At 54.0% G+C, this 15710-nt stretch overlaps 1 protein-coding gene across 9 annotated transcripts in view; it reads right to left on the bottom strand.

Annotated features, from left to right (window-relative positions):
• The window catches only part of Tmem51 (transmembrane protein 51), a 44536-nt gene extending 29062 nt beyond the window's left edge, over window positions 1-15474 (bottom strand). For 7 of the 9 annotated variants that reach the window (XM_071617368.1, XM_071617367.1, XM_071617366.1 and 4 more), the window contains exon 1: window positions 14679-14900. The gene's annotated coding sequence lies outside the window, so the exon portion shown is untranslated. Of the gene's footprint in view, window positions 1-14678; window positions 14901-15321 lie in introns of those variants that run through there. The other 2 variants (XM_071617365.1, XM_027951854.3) reach the window with 1 other exon arrangement.
• Window positions 15475-15710: the final 236 nt, after the last annotated feature.

The following is a 15710-nucleotide window of genomic DNA, read 5'->3' as shown; positions in this document are numbered from 1 at the left end:
CCACAGGGATCTTTTTTTTTTTTTTTTTTTTAAAGATGGAGTTTGTGAAATTCACCTAAAGAAGAAGTAAGCAAATGGTGTTTACATGAAACAAAGCCCGGAACGGGGACCCTGTGGAGGAACAGCAGGCCCAGCTTTCCTGACGTCGGAACCTGTGTAAGGCCAAGGTGAAGGTCAGGCCCCACTTCACAAGACAGGAAGGGAGAGACTTAGGGCCCGTCTGACCTGCGCCCGGGACCCTCGGGGCGCAGTGGCCAACGGTATCGAGCACAGTGACTTCCACAGGCCTCACTCGGGCCGCGGCCCCCTTCATCCCCACAACCCTCTGCGAGGAACCGGTACGAGGACAGCACAGCGTCAGACCAGAGCGGGCAGGTCACTCGCTGGAGGTCACACCACTAGGGAGTGGCAGAAGCAGAATGCTAGCCCGTGAGGTCTGGTCCCAGAGCCCCTGTCAGAGGCCCCCGACGTGGCTGGCATCTGGATCCACCAGGGAGTGGGTTAGAAATTTAGATCCTGGGATTCGGGGGTCCCACGGCTGGGGTTTGGGGCCTGGGAGTCTGTTTTACAAGGTTCCCCAGTGAACGCTGGCCTGGCGGGTGACCGGGCGGAGGGTGCTGGGATGGATGACATCCAAGGCCACCAGAAATCCCCACTGGGACCTGCAGTAGGGCCCCCAAGCCACCGGTGGGCACGGCGAGGTGGTCCTGCAGCAAGGACTGTTGGTCTGCTCCGGGAGTGAGGCCGGCCAGCGCGGTTGAGCCCGGGTGACTGTTCCCTGTTCCCCGTCTGGATCTCCAGCATCAGCCAGAGCAGCCCCTGGTGACTCCGGAAAGCAGCACCCAGGCCTGAAGCAGAGGGCAGGGTGGGGATGGGCAGGGGAGACGGGCATGCTCCCGGGTCCACCATCAGCCTGCTCCCAAGGGCTCCCAGCCCTGGTGGGTGTGGGCTGGGATGGGCTCATCACACGGAAAGGTTTTTGGAAATAATCATGATGGTAGCAACACCTAAATGTGTATGGAGTGTGTCTTACAGTGAGCTCTCTGAATCCACCCCCCAAACCCTAAAAGGCTCCTCCTCATTTGGAAGAATGACGCGACGCCCAAGGTCTCTGGGACGAGGATTGGAATTTCAATTTCTTACTTTAATATGGAGTGGGACATGTTTTTTAACAGGAAATTTATAAAGTACAGGTAGGAAATGGAGGGGAAGTATAATCTCTATATTATAAGCTATTAGCAATAATCATTAGAAACGTCATAGTAAACATTCTTCATTTTTTAATTCTTTGTTGGTTTTTCAAAACAAACAACAGCAACAAGGACGAGCTTTGCGACCTGGCCTTGTGGGCTAACAGGTTAGAATCATCTCCCTAGTCGGAGCCTTCTCCCCTCCCCCACAGTCCCACAGTGAGTTTTCCAGGTCTTTGTGTCACTTGGGTGGCTTACAGGAGAAAATAGTTCAACTGGGAAAAAAGTACTTTAATGAGGTTGATGGATCTACCCAAGCCTCCCCCACACTGAGCCGCAGCCCAGGGCTATCGGCTTTGGAGGGCGGAGATCTACTGGTGGAGAGATCCGAGCACAGGTGCTAAGGCAGCCAAGGCTCATTTCTTTCCCATGCAAACTCTTCTGGGGGAAAGGCTCTCATTTCTATGTGCTGAACCTGGAAATTCTCACCTGAAGGGCAAGGGAAAATCTCTCTCGATGTACCCTTCTTGCTCCCTGGAGGAGATTGCCCCTTGGCAACATGGCGTAGAGGTCTATAGAATGCTCCTGTTATCTGCTCTCGCAGTTCACGCAGCAGGCTGAGCTGGGGAGAAGCCAGCACTCCTGCTTCCCACAGAGGGCGGGCCCTACAGGGCCCCCTGGGTTCAAAGTCCAGCCCCCCTGCGCACCAGCTGCGCGGCCTGTTACTGAAACTGAAAGAAAACCTGAATGAGCCTCATGGATTTCAGTTGACCCTGCCACGGGCGGAAGGTGCCTGGTTCAGTATCATCATTAACCCAGCAAACCCTCTCAAGGGACGTGCAGCAGGTGTTAAGCCTGGGTCCCTGAATGAGCCTGTGGAGTCAAGACCCTCTCTTTCCCTCCAGACAAATTAAATGGTGACCTGAGTATCTTAAGCTCTTGAGCTGCGGGGCCTTTGCACAGTAGCTGCTGTGCCCTGCCTCGGTTTCCCCATCTGTCCTAGAATGATCCTGAGCACCAAGTGCCTGCATCTACGCAAGGGGGACTGGAAAGCTCGGTCATCGTCCCCACTTCCACCACCAACTCCAGACACTGGCCCTATCAGAGACAGTCCCCGAAACATCTGCGACTTGTGTCACCACCGGAGGCGGCTCTGCCTCCCAGGAATTTCCCTAGACTCTTCTTGAATGTTCTTCAGCCTGCAAGCTTTCAGGAAGCAGGCCTGTCTACTCCTCTGCGAGAAGGTCCCAGGAGCCAGCTCACCCTGAGCAAGAGAGCTGGGCGTGTCCCCAGCTGCCAACCCACTTCCCCCCATGGTGAGTCAGTGCAGCGGGCGGGCGGGCAGGAGGGATTCTACAAACTGAACCCCCTCCCCCGGCCCGGCCAGCGTGGCTCCTCCTAGGCCAAGACCACATGGTTAAGTCAGCGGCTCCACCGGCTCCTACCACCCGGCTAAGAAGCAACCCTGCCTGGTCAGGACCTCGTACCCACCCACCACACACCTGTAAAGTGGCCGCTGTACCGACTGACCCGGCTTCTGTGATGCCAGACGCCCTTGGAGAATCTGGTGAACGCTACTGACTACTGACAAATGCCCAGACGGACTGCTGGGCGTCAAATTTCAAGAGATTGGTGGATCCTTGAAGGCCCCCAGGGACCCGGATGTGACTTATTACTAGTTTAAAACGACCCAACGATTTCATAAGGATTCTGACCATTCTGACAGCTTATTGCTTTGGTGAACATCTCAGAGCAGCCTTTTAAAGCATCATCAGATGCAGAGACAATTTCTGGAAGTATGTACAAGAAATCAGAAAGCTTGGCACTCTCTGGTAGAAGGAGCTGGGGTCCTGGATTAGATGGAGATTTATATTTTTTTAATTGGATATTCTTTTACATCGTTTTGACTTTTTTCTTTTTTGACCATGTACATACATTACTTTTATACTTCAACAAAAACAGTTCATAAGACACTATTTTATTTTATTTTTGGTACTGGGGGTTGAACCTGGGTGCTTAATGACTGAGCCACACCCCCGCCCTTTTTATATTCTATTTTGAGACAGGGTCTTGCTGAGCTGCCCAGGGCCTTGCTAAATTGCTGAGGCTGGCTTTGAACTCGAGATCCTCCCCAGCCTGCCTCAGCCTCCTGAGCCGCTGGGATTACAGGCACGTGCCACCAGGCCCAGCTAAAACACTATTTTAAAAATGAGAAAAATAATTTACAAAAATAAAATAAAATGTTATTTCAGTTAAAACCTGTCCCTGTCCCATGGACACCTCCATGTCTGTGACGGGCAAGGGACAGGTCAGCTTCTGTTGGGTCTTCGATGTAGGTCATCACCCTTCTAAATGGACAGGGCATGTGCTGGCGGGATTTAATAGACCCCTGCACAGACATGGGATCTCCTGCGGTGGGGAAGGAACTGGCCAAAGCCTTCTAAGTGTGTCCAACTTATAAAAAACCAGAGGCTCCACTCTGAGGTGTTTGCCCAGGAGAAATGAAAACCCCGGGTGGTGGGTCAGTTACCATCACCCCAAACTGGAAAGAGTTGAAACATTCTTCAACATATGGGGGGCCTAAGAAATGGGGGCTCATGCACACACCAGAGCCACAGGGGAATCTCAGATGACTCAGGTTAAAAGAAGCCGGTCTCCAAAGCGTTTGTTTTATGGGATTCCATTTATATGACGTCAAGCAGAGGGCAAAGCTAAGGCAGAAAACAGATCAGTAGTGGCTGGGGACAGAGGCAGGGTGGGACTGATAACTCCTGGTGGCAGGAGAGGATGGTGGGGGACTGATGGGAGTCAGGTGACCGTGTGTGTCCCAACTCAGAACTGTTCATCACAACAGTGGGTTTTACAGCCCGTGAGTTTAAATCACACACACAGTATAGGCAACACCAGGAGGTGTTTTGACACCGCTGCGTCTGTGCCCACTGCTGCTGCCGTGTCTACCTCGGTCACACGGGGCTCCGGAGCCTGCCAAGGGTGGCTGTTCTAAGGCTGAAAGTTCAAGAACCCTCCAGGAATGTCCGCAAAGCCCTTTACAGTTCACAAAGCACCAAGCCTCCTCGTAACCCCGCGGGACCCACAACAAGCCTGAGGGGTTTAAAAAAAACAAAACATTTTCTCTTGCTATAAAAACAACGCTTGTTTGTTAAACACAGATTAGTCAATATAGATTAGCAGAATGAAATCAAAACCACCCACACCAATCAGGGCCCATCTATGATGCCACCTAGGAGGTCTGAACTTCCCTGTGTCACGTAGACAAGCATACCCTCGAGGGACCTGTTGCAGTTCCACGCCTCACCTTTTAAAAAATTGAGATGTAACGAATAACCATGCACGCCGGCCGCGTTCACCCGCACTGTCATTTTTGGTGGATGAGGGGTCTTCTAGGATTGCAGGACCCAGGATTTATGGCCAATCCCCAATTGCTACACTTAGAGTTGGCCTCTAATTTTATTACTATTATAAAATTATTATTATTTACTCCTATTATAGAAACAAGTGGTGTTGAAACTCACCCTATGCCCAACCAGGATTTGTGACCCCAGATAGAAATTGCTACTTTAAAAAAAAGGCTTGGCTATGCATTTTCCTCTCCCATCATGAGCACAGGATGGCACCACCTCCCAACACCAGCAATCGTTTTTTAACTTAAGATTTCAAAACTCCTAAAATATTTCCAATTTCATATGTGAAAGGCAGCATGGTTTGAATTGGCATTCCTTAAATGCCACGAGGTGAAATCTCTCTCTCTTCTCTCTCTCTCTCTCTCTCTCTCTCTCTCTCATGCACCTACTAGACAAGAGCATTTCTTCATCCTATTTCCAGAATAGGGCATGTGGCTTGTCCTTACTGACCCCAAAGTTCCTGTGTGTGTCCAGAGAACCATCCCTTGTCCGTCATGTGTTGCAAATACTGCCCCCGTTTATCACAGGACATATCAAAGTCTTTTAATTTTAGCAACCTAATCTATCCATCATTTTCTTTATAATTTCACCTTTTACCATCATGCTTAGTAACTTTGGAGAGGGGAAACTTGGCAGACGCCACCTCAACTAGTGGTCAAGGTCAACCAGAACAATAAATAAATCACACTGACTATACGTAAATCCTGATATGACGCAAAGAGAAGGGCATTTCCCCTATGCAGGATTCCTTCCCCAAACACAGAGGCCCCGTCTGACGGTAAGAAGATATCACACAAACCCAAAAGAGGGACATCTACAAAATACCAGCCGGTTCTCCTCAAAGCTCTCAAGGTCATGAAACTCAAGGGAAGACTGAGAAATTCACACAGACAAGAAGAGTCCAAGGGGCCAGGACGACTCAATGCAAGGCAGGATCTTGGATGGGATCCCGGGGCAGGACAACAGCAGCTGGAAACTAGCTGGTGAAGTCCAAATAAAGCCTGAGCTCAGTCAGTCCTAATGCGAAGTCCGTAGTTTTCAGAAATACGGTCGCTCTCCAGATACAGGGGTTCTGCACCCGAGGATTCAACCAACTTCAAATAGAAAATATATGTATTTTTAAATTGTATGTGCAGACTTCCACCCACCCCCTGTCATTATTCCCTAAACAGAACAAGAGAACAACTATTTGAATATTATTTGCATTGTAATTCGATGTTCTAAGCAATCTAGAGATGGGTTTAAAGTCTGTTGGGGGTGTGCATAGATCATATGCAAATACCACATCATTTTCCATAAGGGACTTGAACATCCTTGGACAACTATATTTAAGATGCTAACATTAGGGGACAGATAGGTGAAGTGTTTATGGAAACTTTCCGTACAACTCTGTGAGTTTTTCTATAAATCTAAAATTATTCCAAAAATAAATAAAAAGCCTTGGCTTAGGAATGTTGCTGGACGCACAGCTGGTTTCTAAATTTGTTGCTACTATAAAAAAATAACTGTGGACCTTCACTGCTCACGTCGTTATTAAGTGTTTCCTTGGGATAAAATGTTGGTCTTGAAATTTACTAACTTTGCAAAAGTTTTTGGACAATCTGGCAGAAAAGCAGAGAGAATAGGATGGGGAAAACCCTTTGGGTTCCTGAGGAGGAGAAAGGGGGTGTGGAACGTGGTCCCCTGTGACTGCTGCGGGCGGGGCAGCGGTCACAGGTCTGGAAAGGTCAGCTGGGGCCGGATCTGAAGAGCCTGGTCGGTCTTCAGCTCGGCTGCAGGTCACCCGGAATCCGCAGAGATTTTAATTCAGGGCTTGACGCGGTTACTGATTGGTTAACTGACTCCTCCTGCTGCCCAATGAGGCGTAGGCTCCCTGAAGTCGGGGACCACGCCCCTCCTACGCACCATTCACCTCAAAGCCTAGAAGGACACCTGTTCTGGAGAGAGAGGGAGAACGCGGATGCAGAGTCTTGTTTCCAAGATGCTTTCCCCCCAGTTTTTCATTGTGATAAAAGTGTGCACAACACAAAATTTACTATCTCACCATTTTCAGTGTAGAGTTTGGTGGCATTTAGGACGTTCATGCGGCTATCACCAACACCCACCCACAGAACCCTGTTCATGGTGCAAAACTAAAACTCGCTTCCAAAACACAACCCCCCAGCCCCCAGCCCCGGGGGCCATCAACCTACCCTCCGTCTCTGCCTGTTCTAGGGGCCCCGTGGAACTGCGATCCGACCGCATTTGTCTTTTGGGATTGACTTATTTCAGCTCTGCTGTCTGGCACTGCCGTGAGCCCAGGTGCACCAATAGCTCCTCAAGACCCTGCTTCCAGTTCTTTTGAGTGGACAGCAGGAAGCAGAATTGCTAAATCACATGGCCCTTCGATTTTAGTTACTTATTTATTATTATTATTATTATTATTATTATTATTATTATTATTATTTGAGGAACTAACAAAATAGCTTTTAAGAAATTATATAAAAGGTTTTTTCCCCACCCCCACCCCTCACAGCTCATACCTCCGGATCTTTGCACAGCTGCTGCCCCCCCCCCCACACACACACACTCCCAACAGGAAACACTGTGCTATGTGGAACTTCTATATCCCCTTCCGATTTCAACTCAGACTTCATTCATCCTTCTCTCAGTTGAGCCTCCGCCTTCCTGGCCCTGGGCTTCCGGATCACTCACTGGCTCTATTGCTATGGTCCATTCCCTGTGGTCTCGCCAGGAAGATAGGCTCCCCCTCGGGGAGCAGGAGCTGCACTCAGCACAGAGCAGCGCATTGGTTCAAAGCCTTCTTCCCCGGAGACACAAGCTGCAGCCATCACTGTTTGAAAATAATAGTCACCCAGAGGCTGCACTGGCACATAATCGCTACCCTTCCAAACTGCAGTGAAGGATCTGTCAGACCCAGGTCTCCTCTGTGTCTGAAGTGAGCAAGGTTTGAGTGTTCTTTCTTTCTTTTTTTTTAATCTTGTCCCTCCCACCCAATATCAACACACCACACCCACGCCCTCACCACCAGGAGCCTGCTGGCAGGGTGGGGAAATTCACAAGGGTCAGGGAACTCAATCTCAACCTATTTCTCTTTCTCTCTGGCCAGACCAGATGGGAAGAGGAAACAAAATTATAAATCCACCCAGAGTGGCTCAGGGTGCAGCTCACTGGTACAGCAGGTGCCTAGCCTGTGTGAAGCCCCGGGTTTAATCACAGTGCTCCGCCCCCCCAAAAAAATTCATCAAGATTTAGAGCCACCTGGTTCTGCACCTTGAATAGAGGACCGGGCAGAACCTTCTGGAGACTGTACATGGCGTGAGGCTGTGATCTTTTAGAAGCTGACGCCCCCAGCTGAGTTCTTGTCCTGGTTTTGCCAGGGGCTGTTGGGTGGTCTGCATTGTCTGTAGCCTGGGAAGCTCCCTGGGGCCAAGCTACGGGGGCATTAAAGAGAAGAAATGCCCAAACAGGAGCCGCCTAATGTTTGGTGCGTTGCAGCCACATAAACAGAGATCAGCAGTCAATCATAGCACACACAACCGCGTGGCCCTCAGGGGACAGAGCCCGTCTGTGTGTTTCAGGCCAGTTGCTGTCTTAGTAGTGGCTTTATGCCCTCATTTAGATGCTATGGCTTGGATCTGGAATGTCCACCAAAAGTTCATGTGCTCTTGGTCCCCAGTGCAGCAGTGTCCAGAGGTGTCCAGGGCTCTTAGGAAGTGAGTGGACCAGGGGCTCTGGGCTCATCGGGGGATTAGTCTACTATGGCTTCATGACTGGGTGGACTACTGAGGGGGGTGGAAACTCTGGAGGTGTGGCCTAGCTGGAGGAAGCAGGTCCCAAGCTTGTCCCCAGCCCCCCTCCTCTCTACTTCTCAGCCCTGGGGAATTGAGCAGCTTTCCTCAGCCACGCCTCTCCACCACGATGCTCCACCTCACCACAGGACCCAGCCGCCCGTGGACTCAAACTTCTGAAAACACGAGCCAAAATAAATCTTTCTCCCTTTTAAGTTTTTTTTTCCCCCCAGATATTTTGTCACCATAACAGAAAGCTGACTTAACAGTCTCCCCATGGAGTATCAAGGGGAGGGGGGTGGTGAGGGTTTGGCCACCCCCTGCCCAGGGCCCAGCCTCTCCCTTCTGGCCTTGGTTTCTGGCCCTAAGAATGAGGAGCTAGGTGAACAGTGCTTTCCAGTTTTCTGACCTATTCTACTTTTAAAGTCTCAAAATTTTTAAGGGGTCTCACACCCCTACATCTGGAACATCTGCAAGCTGAGCGTCCTTCCTGCTGGCCCCATCTCCCGACCCTCAGCCCTGTCCCCACAGACCCCTGAGTTACTTCTGGGACTGGTCCAAGGAATCCCAAGTTTCCCAGGATCACGGTATAAGATCCTGTGGATTGCAGCAGGGTTTTCTAAGGCTCGCACCCCACAGTCAGAAATCCCTGTTATGGGGTGACTCCGTCCACACCCACAGGCAGATAACCCACAGCTTTCCTAAAGAATGCTTCTCAGGGCTGGAGGTGTAACTCAGTGGTGGAGCACTTGTCTGACGTGCCTGAGACCCTGGGTTTGATCTCCAGAAGGGTGAGGGTGGGGGAGGGGGACTTCTCATGATGAAGCCAGATTTGAAGACAGGTAGTTAGTCTAATAGAGGCCATTATTGAGAATGGAGAGCAGCACTTGGGGAAATTGAAATGTTAATGTCCCAAGGCCGGGATCCCATCCTAAGGAACTGTGAATGAATCAGCTCCCTGCAAACAGGGAGGTGCTAATCCAAAACCACCCCAGGCCCTTCCTGCCCAGATCACTCCTCCAGCTCACCTGTCCCCCACCTTTTGGGCCTTCATTCTATAGCTGCAGGATAAAGGGAAACAAAGGACATGAATGCGAAAAGTAAAAGAAGACCTTAGCTATAAAAGAGGGAAGACCTCCATGGATTCTGCCTTTTGGGTCCCCTTCTTCCTCCGGGGAGAAGTCCTTTCTGCTGTCCTTTAATAAAGCTTCCACTTTCCACTCTTCCCTTGTCTCCTGCTTCTCTGGTGTTATACTTCAGCATTCGGGGAAGCAAGGACTCGTCACCAGTAAACAGCGGTAACAATGACAGGAAATGATCATTTTCTATTTTTCTCCATTTCTCCTTTAAAAGACAGCTGCGAAGCCACTTCACTGCCCGTCAAACCCACTAATAAGCTGCTGCTCACAGTCTGTCAAGGTTAGCCTAGAAAACATCCCAGATCATCGTTAGGACGTCTAGCAGTATGGAGGATGTCTGGTGCTGACAAAGCTGTGATCCTGTTAGAGGGGGTGACCTCACCCCAAGAGATCCTGTCCCGGAGGTGGGGTGACCTCCCTGCCTCCCCTGTCCGGGAGACAAACTATCTGCACACTGATGCCATTGAAATACCTCCCAAGAGGCAGGAGTTAGATGAACGAGCCAAATACCGGCTTTCCATGCACCTACTGCCCCATACCTAGCCCCAGGGGATTTGGGACCAGGGATGGTGGTGGGGTGTGAGCACTGGCTGCTTAAAATGAATACAGCTAAAACTCAGAAGCCACCTGGCTCGTTCCCTGCAGCCCTGTGATCTTTGGGTCACATCCATCCCGCCCAAATGGCTGACTTCTCCCACTTCCTAGAACCTCAGTGAGAATCTGTTTGTGCTTTAGATTTTGCAAATATCACTCCTTCCCAAACACCCACAGTGATGCAGAAAAATGGCCCCCAAAGTCCTACAGTGGTGGGTGACAAATTTCTTATGCACTTGGCAGAAAGAATTCTGGCCAAGGCAGCTGATCCAGCAGTAAAGATTGGCCTCCCAAGTACCTGCTGGCCACCAGGTAGAAGAAGGAGAGAACTGGCAGCTAGAACCTGTGTGGAAAAACTGTCCCCTGGGGCTAACACCCCTTAGGGTGACACATGGAAAAGCAGGAAGATGAAATGACAGAGTGATCGAACTAACACACCACCTGCCCAGGTCACCGCAGGATCACCAGAGGCTGCTGGCATCTGCGGCCATTCCTTCCAGGTTTTTACAATGAATAGTCCGTCCGTCCTCTGGGAAGAGAACATTCCCTGCAGAGCCACAGTATAAAGTCAGCTTAGCAGAGCACCTAAATCCCAGTTGCCACGGTGCACCCCATGCCTTTTGACACATCATGTGGACGCCCTGAAAATACTTGGAATGTTGCTGGGAGCCATTAGACAAGTAGGTATGACAATTTCCTTGCCAGCGTACCCCATGTTGCTTAGTGGAAGGACTCGTGGAAATAGGACATTTTGCAGTGACATTGCATGTAGGTGACCTTGCTCAAGGACCAGGGCGGATCCGGGTTTAGGGTGTTCCCGGTTTAGGATAATCGGGTTTAGGGCGTTCCAGTTTTAAGATTATTCCTGCTGGGAATAGGGCGTATCCTGCTGCCTGAGTTCCCCTTGAGTTCTCACGGGATTCAGACAGTATTTTTTGGGAGACAGAAGCCCAGTGGATTTGGGCAGAGAACGTGGATTTCCCCAGAACGTGATTGTAGACGGCTGGTGTGAGTTCGGGAATAAAGAGTTGCTGTTTGAATCTACAAGCTGTGTGGTGGCTCGTGATTGTGTGCCCAGCCAGACTGCGGCAGAATGTGGAGAGAAAGGGACCCCAGGACAGGGAGGAGGCTCTGCTTTTTCTTCTTACCGCCCCCCCCCCAACCAAGCCATCCTCCAAATCATCCAAGACAGAATTGGGGAGCCTGGGGTCTATTCCTGACCCTGGCCTCAGACAGTCCCTTCCCTTCCTCAGGCCTCGGTGTCCCCACGTGTAGGAGGATGGACTTGCTGGTCCAGTACGCTGACCAGAGCCGTTCAGGCTGGAGGATGCTGCGAAGGGCAAATCTAGGGCAGGAGAGAACAAGGCCCGCTCGGCTGCTTGGCCCAAGTAAACAAGCCCAGGGGAGGGCCAAGCCTGCCCGGAGAGGTAGCCGGGCTGAGGGGAGGGAGGGAGGAGCCGGGCATCAGCCCAGAGGGTGGCGGGGAGAGGGAGAGCTTAGCAGAGACCCTCAGAGGAGATCTCTGGCCAGTGTCTTGTGGCTGTTCTGGGCGGGGCAGGACAGCTGGCAGGAAAACCAAGAAGCAGGCTGTTTCTCCAGGGAACACCAGCTCCCCGAGGGATGGCCTTGGCACCAACTGCTCCATCGAGGAGATGGGAGAAAAGGGCCCTGCCAGGCCAGCCTGGGCCTCCTGTGTGGGCTGCGGAGGAGCAGGACTCTATGAAGCTTCCAGAAAGATGAGATGCTGAGAAACCGTCACACCAGGGGCCTAAAACAAGTCTTTGACCTGAATGTGGCCAGGCCACCTGGGATCGGGCATAGACACCAGGGGGTCTAAGGGGCTCGGGGTCCAGTCCCAGTTTGGCTGCTGTCCTGCTTGTCCTTGGGAAGTCCCTCCCCCTCTGAGTTTCACTGGTCAAATAAGACTGGCAGCTCTGATAGCCCGAAGCCTCCCGCACCTGAGGTATTCTGGGGTCCTCTGTCACCTGCGAGCAAAGGGAGATCTGCAGCTCCAATCGCAAGGCTCTCCCCAGCTTCAGGGCAGAGACCCCAGAAGTGAAAGCAAAAGCCAGCAGCCCAAGCAGATCCTCATGAGGCGTCTGGGCTGCTGGAACATTCCTGGCACCTCGGGAGGCAATGCTTTCTCGCTCTCCAATCCCACCTGGGTCCAGAACTGGGGCAAGAGAAGCCAAGGACCCAAGTGTCTTGCGCTGCAGCCACCTCCAGCCCAAGATTTCGGAGGGGTTCTCTGCCAGCAAGACAGCATTTCCAGAACTGTGACTAGTAAAACCAGGGCCTCCAAGGAAGCAGCTGCCCCAGGCAAAAGTCAGTGAGACACACCCCCTGGCTCTGCCATCCCTCCCAGATGGAGAAGCCCCCGGGCCTTGTGACACGTGGAGCCCCAGGGCAGGAGAGCTGGAGGGTTGGGGCCCTGCGCTCATCACCTCTCTCTGGCAAAAGAGAAGGCTGGAGGTTGGATCTCTCAGGGAGACCCCAAATCTTATGCTGAACCAGTGATCCCAGGTGAAGGCCACATGTAATAATCCCTGCCTCTGTTCAGGCCTCCCGTGTGGCTCCCCACTGCCCACCACCAACCGGCAGCCGGCTTTTTCTCTCCTAGAGATGTGATCTCTCCATGCAGCCAGAATTATCTTCTAGCCTTCTTCTTCTTCTTCTTCTTTTTTTTTTTTTTCAGTGCTGGGATTGAACCCAGGGCCTTGTGTGTGCTGGGCAAGCACTGTACCGCTGCTGTGCCCCCAGCCAGAAAGAAGGTAGTTAGTGCCTGCCCACAGAAAGGGCTCAGGTAACATCTGCTGGATGGTTCCAAGAGAGCCCTGCCGGTCCAGTGGGCCCATTCCAGCCTTGTCCCCACTCCCTTCCTGGTTCCCCACCCTCCCAGTAGCCCACCCTCCCCACCTGAGTCCTCCCACCCAGCACAGGTCTGCTTGCGGGTGCTCCACCTGCCAGACACCCTTCCTCCCAGGTCCCCTGTGGACTCCAGTTTCCTGTGGACTCATCTAATATTCTTCTTTGCAGGACCTCCCTCCCCAGTTATTTTCTTTCTAGCATTCTCTCTTAAGACCGGTAACATAACGTCCTCCAGAGCCTGCTCTGTACTCGGCACAGACACCCCACTTTGCCCTGGGAGGTCACCATTCCCATTTCACAAAAGAAGAAACAGGCACAGAGGGGTGAAGTGACTGACCACCATCTGTCATGGCCAGGAATGGTGTGGCCTGACTGTAGCACCCACCCTCTGTGACACTGGCCATTACTGTCCAACTCGTTCACTAGGCTGGGAGCTCCCCAAGTCCTCCCCGAGTCCTGAGCAACGCTCCACACGTCCAGGACACCATGAGAAACAGCTTCATGGCCAGTCTCCTCCCCTCGCCTTCCTATTGCCCTTTTCTCCCACTCTCGTTTGTGTGTGTGTGTGTGTGTGTGTGTGTGTGTTTTGGGGATGGGGGTACATCTGGTAAGAAAGGGAGGGAAATATTTGGAAGGAAATGGGCTCCTTCCCAGATCCTTTCGGCCCCGCTCCATCAAGTCGGGATCCTGGTGGGACAAGTCCAAGGGTGGAAGTTGTTCTCAGGTGGACCTTTCACTACAGGAGCTAGCTTCCAAGTAACCCTTCAAAACAAAAGCCAGAACCTGCCCCAGGGCGGTCCCTCCACCTGCAGCCCTGCGATGGCCCCGCCCACCCCGCTTCGGAGGATTCCGGGAGCCCAGACCCCCAGACGGAGCTGAAGGACCGGTCCCGGGACACATGTGTCATCCCAGGGCAGCCCGCGGCGTCTCCCAGAGGAAAATTGCGGGTTCCCGGCCTTCCACACCCACCCTGGTGGGAAAGATTCCTTCCTCCAAGTGACTATCCTATTAATCAGACCTGCTGCGCCCCTGCCGCTGTCCTGCGCGCCGACTTGAGATCTGATGGGGATCCGGCGCTCCCCCAAAGTAACCCAGCTTGAGCCTCGCAAGAATGCCTCGTCGTCTCGCCCCGGGACACTGTCATTCCCACTTTACAGACAAAGAAGCCGAGACACGGCAGGACCCGAGTTCCACCTCACCGCTCCCGCCGGTTTCTCACCCCTTTACTTCTAGTGGGTAAAACAGGCGCGCACGAATCTTAAACTATTAAAAGCCACAAAGAAACGAGGGCCGGGGAGGAGGGTCCACGCGGACGGCGCCAAGCTGCTTTTCAGGGACCAAAGCTCTGCTCAGGATCAGGGGTGGCAGGTGCCTCTGCCGAGGCCCGGGATTCAAAACCCTCCGGGAGGATGGCACTGGTCCTGGCCAACAGGGGGCCCCCGAGGCTGGCCGCCTTCCCCCTCCGTGGCCGGCCGGCCCGCGCGGTGCGGGAGGTGGGGGTGTCGGTCGCTGGCAGGGCGCGGCTGCCGAGGGCTGGGCAGCGAGGCCGCCGGGTGGCAGACTCCCGCTGGACACTCTCGGGCGCCTGGGCGCACCACCCGGGAGCCTCGGGCTCCCCTCCTCGGCCCCACCGCGAACCCAGACACTCCTCCCGGCGCCGCGGCGCAGACTCACCCGGGCCGCTGCGGCTCCGGCTCGGTCTCTGCCCGGCGGCCCGGGGCTGGGGGCTCCGCGACACCCCCAGCCCGGGCTGCCTCCTCGGGGACGCGGCGATCGCGGGCAGGGGACTCTAGCGAGCCTCGATCGGGGGAGCGCGGTGCGGAGACGGAGCGTCGCCGGCTCCGGGACCGGGATGGGGACGCAGGAAGCGCGGCCCGGGAGCGCGGAGAGCAGGAGGGAGGGACCGCGGGCGCCGGAGGGCGGCGCCGGCTCCGAGTGGCCTCGGGCCGCGAGAGGCGCCGCCCACCAGCCGACCCTCCCTCCCGGCCTCCACGCCACCCTAGACCGGGGCCCGCGACCTCGCCGCGGAGGGCGGGCAGCAGCTCTCTCGACTGGGGCGCGAGCTGAGGGTGCAGGGCGCCGGCGCTGCGCCCACGTCCCCCGGACCCCGCTGGAGTCAATAAACCGCGTGGAGGCAGGGAGGGAAGCGCGCCCGGACCGCCCCTCTCCCTGGGAAGGGCGGCGGGTCTGGGTGGGTGGGGGTCTCGAGGCCCGGAGCCCGCGGCATTTATGGCCTGGGTTTAAGTGGATCTGGGGACACTCCCCCACACCCCACCAGGGGCGGTGTCCCTGCGCCTTCACCTGGCCGAAGACTCACCTCTCCTCCTTCTCCGGGAGGCCGCTGCCTGGCTCTCCACCCTCGGGCCCGCGGGTTCAGGGCCGGCGGGTTCAGCCACAGCCGAAGTCTGGCGAGGTGAGCGAAGGGCGGAGGTAGAGAAGGAGGAAGCGAGTTTTTAAAAAGCGAGTCAGCTCACGCCTTCCGTAGGGCTCCCCACCCACTCCTGGGTGGCCCGGGCACCCTCGGTATCGCGCGTCGAGCCCAGCCTGGGTGGAGCCCATTTCGGGTTCCTGCATCCGAGCCCGGGACTCTCCCCTGCCGGGGCCCATGCCCAGGTCTGCAGAGAACTTTCCTAGCGAATCACCGGCGGCTGTCTCCCGTCCCGTGGGTGACGGACGGGTGGCCCGCCTCTGCACGGAACCAGGAAG

This window comes from Marmota flaviventris, chromosome 10 (assembly GCF_047511675.1).
Source record: "Marmota flaviventris isolate mMarFla1 chromosome 10, mMarFla1.hap1, whole genome shotgun sequence".
Taxonomy (NCBI): Eukaryota; Metazoa; Chordata; class Mammalia; order Rodentia; family Sciuridae; genus Marmota; species Marmota flaviventris.
Note: the sequence above shows the minus strand (reverse complement) of the source record. Positions and strands in the feature narration are given on the sequence as shown.